At 31.2% G+C, this 6,762-nt stretch overlaps 1 long non-coding RNA gene across 1 annotated transcript; it reads right to left on the bottom strand.

Moving 5' to 3' along the window:
- Window positions 1-470: 470 nt before the first annotated feature.
- On the bottom strand, window positions 471-3,657 carry LOC143081745 (uncharacterized). Its single transcript, XR_012980066.1, has 3 exons — window positions 3,418-3,657; window positions 1,746-1,928; window positions 471-1,138 (listed from the first exon to the last, which is right to left on the bottom strand). It is a non-coding gene; the product is annotated as an uncharacterized LOC143081745 (long non-coding RNA).
- Window positions 3,658-6,762: the final 3,105 nt, after the last annotated feature.

Below are 6,762 nucleotides of genomic sequence, written 5' to 3'. Positions count from 1 at the left end.
TTATATTTCATTCTAGGTTTAATTATAAACAAATGGTACTGTATGTTATTGAAAGTTTTCATCTTGTTTTTATTTCACATTAAGTAGAAAACTGTCTTTGGTTACCAGACAAATCTCTTTGTTATTTTTTTTTTAATTTCATGGAGTGATTTGACAAAGACAAAGAGCTCCGGTTTATTTGCATAAATCTGTTCCAACAAAATATTTAATATACATAACCATTCAACTCGTCAGACTCAAACAAAATAGGAATTTGTTGTCTTTTTTAAAGGTTTTTAAGTCATAACAAACAGCACTGGTACTGATACCATTGGTCTAATATGACATGATAGGTTTAGTGTTAACAACAGTTCTTTAAATGAACAATTATTCATTCGAACATTACCATTTTTAATAAAAAATGTGTTTGCTTTTTTTTATACTTTTCTTGCTGTTGATTGATATTTTTTTGAACGGGAAGGAGAGGGTCATTTCGTTTCTTTCTACTTTTTGGAGACTGATAAATAAAAGCTATTTACAGCTTACTTTCGAATTCTATTACTATAATATATTTTTGTATGGTGATATATTTTTAATGATGACTAATAAACTTGTTTAAGCTAACATTCACCCTAACCTGATACTAAAGTTTAACAACATGGAAAGACACATTATAAAATGGTTTAACTTAACCAAAAAACTAATAACAAAAACTAGTTTACATACAAAGAACAACGAACATATATTTGCTCTATAACAATGTAAATTCAAAATTTATAAAAACGAGGGTGAAATTTTAAACAATATCAGAAACACAACTCTAACCTTAACCTTAAGATAATGCCGTTATAAAAATAAAAATAACTTTGTTGTAAAGAGAACATGGAGTACAGAAATATTTCAGCAAAACAGAATTGAATATCATCTTATAATTTAAGCATACAAATTCGTAACGATTCATGGTCACATGTAGCGTCATCAAGTCTATTATTAGGTGAACCACACCACCCTTCGCTAACATGATCCATAAATAGACATACATCGAGGATGTTTAACTCGTCTGGTTGAGAAACACAAAATTTCGAAATGTCTATTATACCGCCATTTCCCCAATATCCTATGTTGTTAATAACTCTACCATGAACGGCAACTCTGGCTGCTGTAAAAGAAGAAAGTGATTGTTGTAAATAAGCAATGATAAAGTACGATCAAGAACATAGAAAATAGCTATAGGACGCACCTTTTTTACATTAAAAGCAGTGTACATGTACATATATTTATGAATACTATGTGACATGCTCTAAAACTTGAATGAAGTACACTGATCCGTTGAGGAAAATTCTACTTTTACTACTTATCCAAACATACTATACCAGCGTTAGGACTATGCAGCGTCTTACAGAATCTTCGTTCAATATTTTTCATATTAACTCTTATGGACTTTACATATAAAACTGTTCGTAGCAACAATTCCTTTCACAGGACAAGCATTACCTATTCTCGAGTGGGATTCTACAGAAACATTTATTTTATATGAATACAAGTTGTAATTTATCATTTTTTAGGCAAATTTCAAGGCAAGTATTCATTAAAACTTTTCCTGCACAAGTTTTCAACACTCATTCCATTCTTCAAACCATCAATGGAATAACTATTTTTTTTTTTAAGAAATTAATTTTGTGAATGTCATCCCCCCCCCCCCTTCTTTTTCCCCATCAGATTATAAAATTTTGATCACCTCATGACAAAATAACAGATGTACTTACGAGCAACAGCCTTGTTATCCATAAAATCCACAAACTCCTTAAACAGAGTATCTGTGTCGAGTATTGGTAGGTTGGCACCTTCGTTCTGGCACGCCATCAAACTATCATTCCATGTTCTGTAATCTGTATGTAGAGCTACGCAAGCGTTACTTGAAGGTAGAGGATCATATCCGGTAGGACATCCTACAATTCAAAACACATTTTGCATAGTTTGTATAAAGTTTTTGTAAATCTAAAATGCGGGTTATATTTTAATGGTGCGGCTTAATTTGTGTTTTGTTTAGTCTAACTTGCTCTCCTGTTGGTACATTTCACTCATTGGACAATTAATAAATCATATGCTGATAAAGAAATAAATCAAGGAAATCATATATTTGTTGGACATTTACACATGGTCTGGGCCGTGATATTCGATTTCTATCCTGACAGTTAGCAAGGGTTAGCTAGCATAAACGAATATCACGGCTCAGGCCATGTGTAAATTTACAACAAATATATGGCTTCCATGAATTATTGCGATTCTCATAGCAATAGTTTGGTAATTAAAATTCTGAAGCGAGGTTGAGTATGCGGTGTGTTGAGATGTTCTTTTTTACTCCCTGTCGGGTAAATATGTAGCTTGCAGGACTTATTTTGTATATAAAACAGCTAGCAAAAATGTGCTTTCTTCTTTTAATTCTCAAACCCAACATTTACCAATTTTAATTTACATGTTTTTCTCGTAAGCTATCGTCAAATCCAAAGTTTTATATTTCAAAACTAAGGAGCCGCCATGTTGACTTGATGAACTCAGTTAATATGCAAATAATGCAATTGCATAGAAAATTAAACAACACCTACATCCCAAATTCATTTTAATATAATATGATACGAATTTCGATGGTTCGCGCAACTGAAAAACCTTCAGCTTTGATGTTTTCGTTTGTATGATGTCATGTTCTGAAATGACTTTAACGTACCAGAAGACTTCATGGACTTTTGCGGAATTTATTTCATTTTGAATGTGTATATTTCTCCGAGCTCTTGTACATAAATTCTTTTTATTATGCATCCGAATACGAATTAAAGTTCAGTAGTTTTCTTTCAATTGCAATTTTTAAAACAATAAAATCTGCTTATCGTTTCCAAATAGATTCCTATACATGTAGATTAAAGTGGGAGGTATATTGTACTCTGAGTCTGCGTTTAGGAAAGAAGAAGCACGTCATACTAGAATATATATTCACTCATATTTGTAAACTAAAAAGACTCCTTCTTCTATCATTATTTATAAGGCGATATCGAACAATGTGTTGACTCAGATGAGGACAATTTGAAAAGAAATCGAACAAGTAAATCAATGTCATTTTTTCTCGTGAGCTGAGCTTGCACAAAAAGGTTTCTCACCAATTTGAGTGTTTTTCTTTATTTGATATAGAAAATAGTATATATAAAGCATTCTTGTGACAAGTAAATGACATTGAATTATCATGATCAACACAGTTTGTGTGAGAATTCAAACGAATTTACCTTTCAATAATATTTTGTTGTTTTGTTATTCATTTTCGTTTTACATGTTCTTTCCTATATCGCCTCTTTACTTTTCGTAAGTTGTTTCGTATTTTGATTGATGTAATTGTTTTTTGTAATCTCCAACATACTTTCTGTATTGTATATCATGTATTCATATTACCTAGATAGTCACGGTAATGTACAATTCCACTGCTGTTTAAAAATGGACCTGTCTGGTGGGATGCAAACAACAATGTACAGTATCTTGCTCTAGTTTCATATTGAAAAGATCTGCACTTGGAATTAAAGGAACATTGGTAACAGCATTCCGTCACTGAACGGACTTTAACTGACCAGTTGATGTCATTTGCATTATTGGTTCCTGTTAACTGTGATTTGTACCAAGTGACACTAACCGTATGACCTGTAATATTCAGTACTAAGAAATTGATCATTTTGAGAAAACAAAATCTAAACTTTAAAACATCATTTAGAAATTAATCAAATTCGTTTATTGTATCGGCTTTCATATTGTAATTTATACATACTAGTACTTCTGTGTGATCCTATAGAACGGTTTCTGTCAGCAAAGATAATTTCCCGTGAAGGCAATTTGTTGTATTTCAAATTTGTTAAACTATTTATTCTAAGAAAATAAAGTAGTTTTAAAAAAGGTTTAAAATTCGTTTTTTAACTTTCTAGAGTATATGTCCGCTTTATATTTTCTAAACGCTTTCATGTTGTACTTTTTCGGAAACATGTAAAAGTTTTTAAACAATTTACACCATGAACCGATGTGTTTAACATATTTTTCAAATGGCACTCCAAAACACCCAGAATCAACGTCAAAACAAAGCTACAAATTATATATAGATGGACCGTAATCCATTTACAAACTTTCGATTTTCTCAAAATGATACAAAAGCATTTAAAATGAACGAATTTAGTAATCTTCCTTTCATAATATTATATTAACTTTAACAATGTTAATACAGTGAAATAATTTACACTTACAAAATTTTGTTAGCATCAAAATAACTCCTATAATCAAATATGCATTCATTTCTATAATGATTGTTTTAACAGGTATCATAGTATTTAATTTATAGAACAAATTTGCCCATTGATTAGTCTAACAACGAGCTTAAAGCTTTAAACATTTTTTGTTACAAATGTTTTAAAATAATTTGACGTTTATAAAGCAGACAAGCAGATATTTATCAATAAACAATATATTTCTACAAAGAATAAATGACCTTCAGGTACATGTTTAGGTTTACTAAAAGAAATTTATTTATATGAAAGATAGATATTCGTAATTTTCCATAACTTGTCGCATCGAAATGTTAGGTTATAAAGATTTAAAATTATTTAATATAACCTGTATAATGAGAATGCTGTCTTTATATTTTCCCCTTTGCTACTCAATGCTATTAATTGGTAAAATCACTGATGAGTCTTTTGTAGACGAACTGCGTGTCTGTCGCAAATATAACATTTCATTTAAGGAATTTATAATGAGCTTCTTTACAACCAATGTGTCGAGTCCACTGCTGAAGGAGATTTATTCCCCGAGAGTTTCACCAGCCCAGTATTCAGCCCTTCTGTGTTGACATGAACTATCATTGATATGGTCATAACTATAAATTAACTGTCTACACAATTTTATTTTCAAATACTAAGGCTTTTTTACCTTTGGAACAGATTACATTGACACATTAGCTGTATTTGGCAAATCTTTTCATTTGTTTGTATTCGAACGTCACTGATAAGTCTTTTGTAGACTAGAAACGCCTCAGACGCTTTTACAAATTTTCAATTCAGGAATTTATGATGAGTTAATTTGTTATATATTTACAAAATGGTATTCATATGATTTCTTATTGACATTTTGGAAAGCACAATATTCTACAAGCATTAATAACGATCAGATGATACTTATTTTAAAACGGACAAGATCTGATATATACTACTGTTTCATGTTTTAATAGAAAACGCACTTATCAATTATAGACGAAAGATTTAGGATGCAGATTTTGTTTACATTGTGATAGAAACTTTTCCTTCTCACACATTTGCATATATATTAAAAAAAGAAGATGTGGTTTGATTTCCAACGATAAAACTATTCACAAGAGACCAAAATGAATTTAATAGCTATAGGTCACATTACGGAATGAGCTATGCCAATACCGCATAGTCAGCTATAAAAGGCCCCGTAATCACAAATGTAAAACAATTCAAAAGATAAAAATAACGGTGAAGGTTATGTACAAAAAAAATGGGAGAAAAATAAATATGTATAACAGCAACAAACAACAACAACTGAATGGCAGGATTGATGTTTGTAAAATCTAAATTTCACTTGATATCAAATTATAGTTATTAAAGACAAACGTTAAACCAATACCACACATAACACATCATAGAAAACAAAAGACTGGGCAACATAAATTCCACGGATATGATTATAGGTGCTCATGACGGGTAGGCAGATCCTGCTCCACATGTGTCATTTGTCACGGGAAATGCGTTATTTTGAACCAAAAGTCAATTGCCTATATGTTACGTTAAACTTAGCGCCGCACTTTCAATTTCAGTTGTTCAACCACTAAGATTTTTCTCAATAAATATATATAGAAGGATATGGTATGTGAGCCAATGGGACAATACTCCATCTCAGTCACAGTTTATAAAAGTAAACCATTATAGGTCAAGGTACGGTCTTAAACGTATAGCCTTGGCTCACACCGAACAGCAAGCTATAAAAGGCCCCCAAAAATTACTGGTGTATAACCTTTTAAACGGGAAAACCAACGATCAAATTTATATAAAAAAAGAGAAACGAGAAACACTTATGATTTGCATAGCTGTTGCTTTTTGTTATTGAAAGTGCATCAAACAAATGTCTGGAAAGTTTGGACTGTCGTATTCTTTTGAATTAAACAACAGCTAGCAAACGGGCTGCAATGGTCTCTAACTGTTTGTATTCAACTGGCAACTTGCAATAAGTGCCTCTCTGACTTCATTGGGTTGGTCGAGACAATATAATATGTTCATTTGCATATTTGAAAATGGTGAATTGGTTTGTTGTTCATAGTGATCAACTTAACTGCCAGGAGAGCAATTTACTCACCAGATCAATGTTTCTTTACAGAAAATGACAAAACACTTTAAAAACAAATTTGGCAAAGTACTTAGAATAACTCAAAAGAAGTGCAAAAGCCAATTAATAAATGAAACATGTTCCCTATACTAATTACAATTTAGCACGTCATTTCAACTCTAATAGATAATGTCTAATTACCCTTAATGCTAAATATAATTTGTTCTTATAAAGTGTGGTATCCTGCTCTGCGAACATATTGTGTTTAGAGAACTAATTTGATAATTATATTTTGAGCTCAATATATCGTCTAGAGAGATGAACATTTGCAACCGTCTCGAAAACAATTCAATTTAATATGCATTATGTTGATCGTTAAATATATTGACGTCCTCCCTAAAACATAATCTAATGCAAGCG

The sequence above is a fragment of the Mytilus galloprovincialis genome, chromosome 7 (genome assembly GCF_965363235.1).
Source record: "Mytilus galloprovincialis chromosome 7, xbMytGall1.hap1.1, whole genome shotgun sequence".
Lineage (NCBI taxonomy): Eukaryota > Metazoa > Mollusca > Bivalvia > Mytilida > Mytilidae > Mytilus > Mytilus galloprovincialis.
This window is presented reverse-complemented; position numbering and strand designations above follow the sequence as displayed.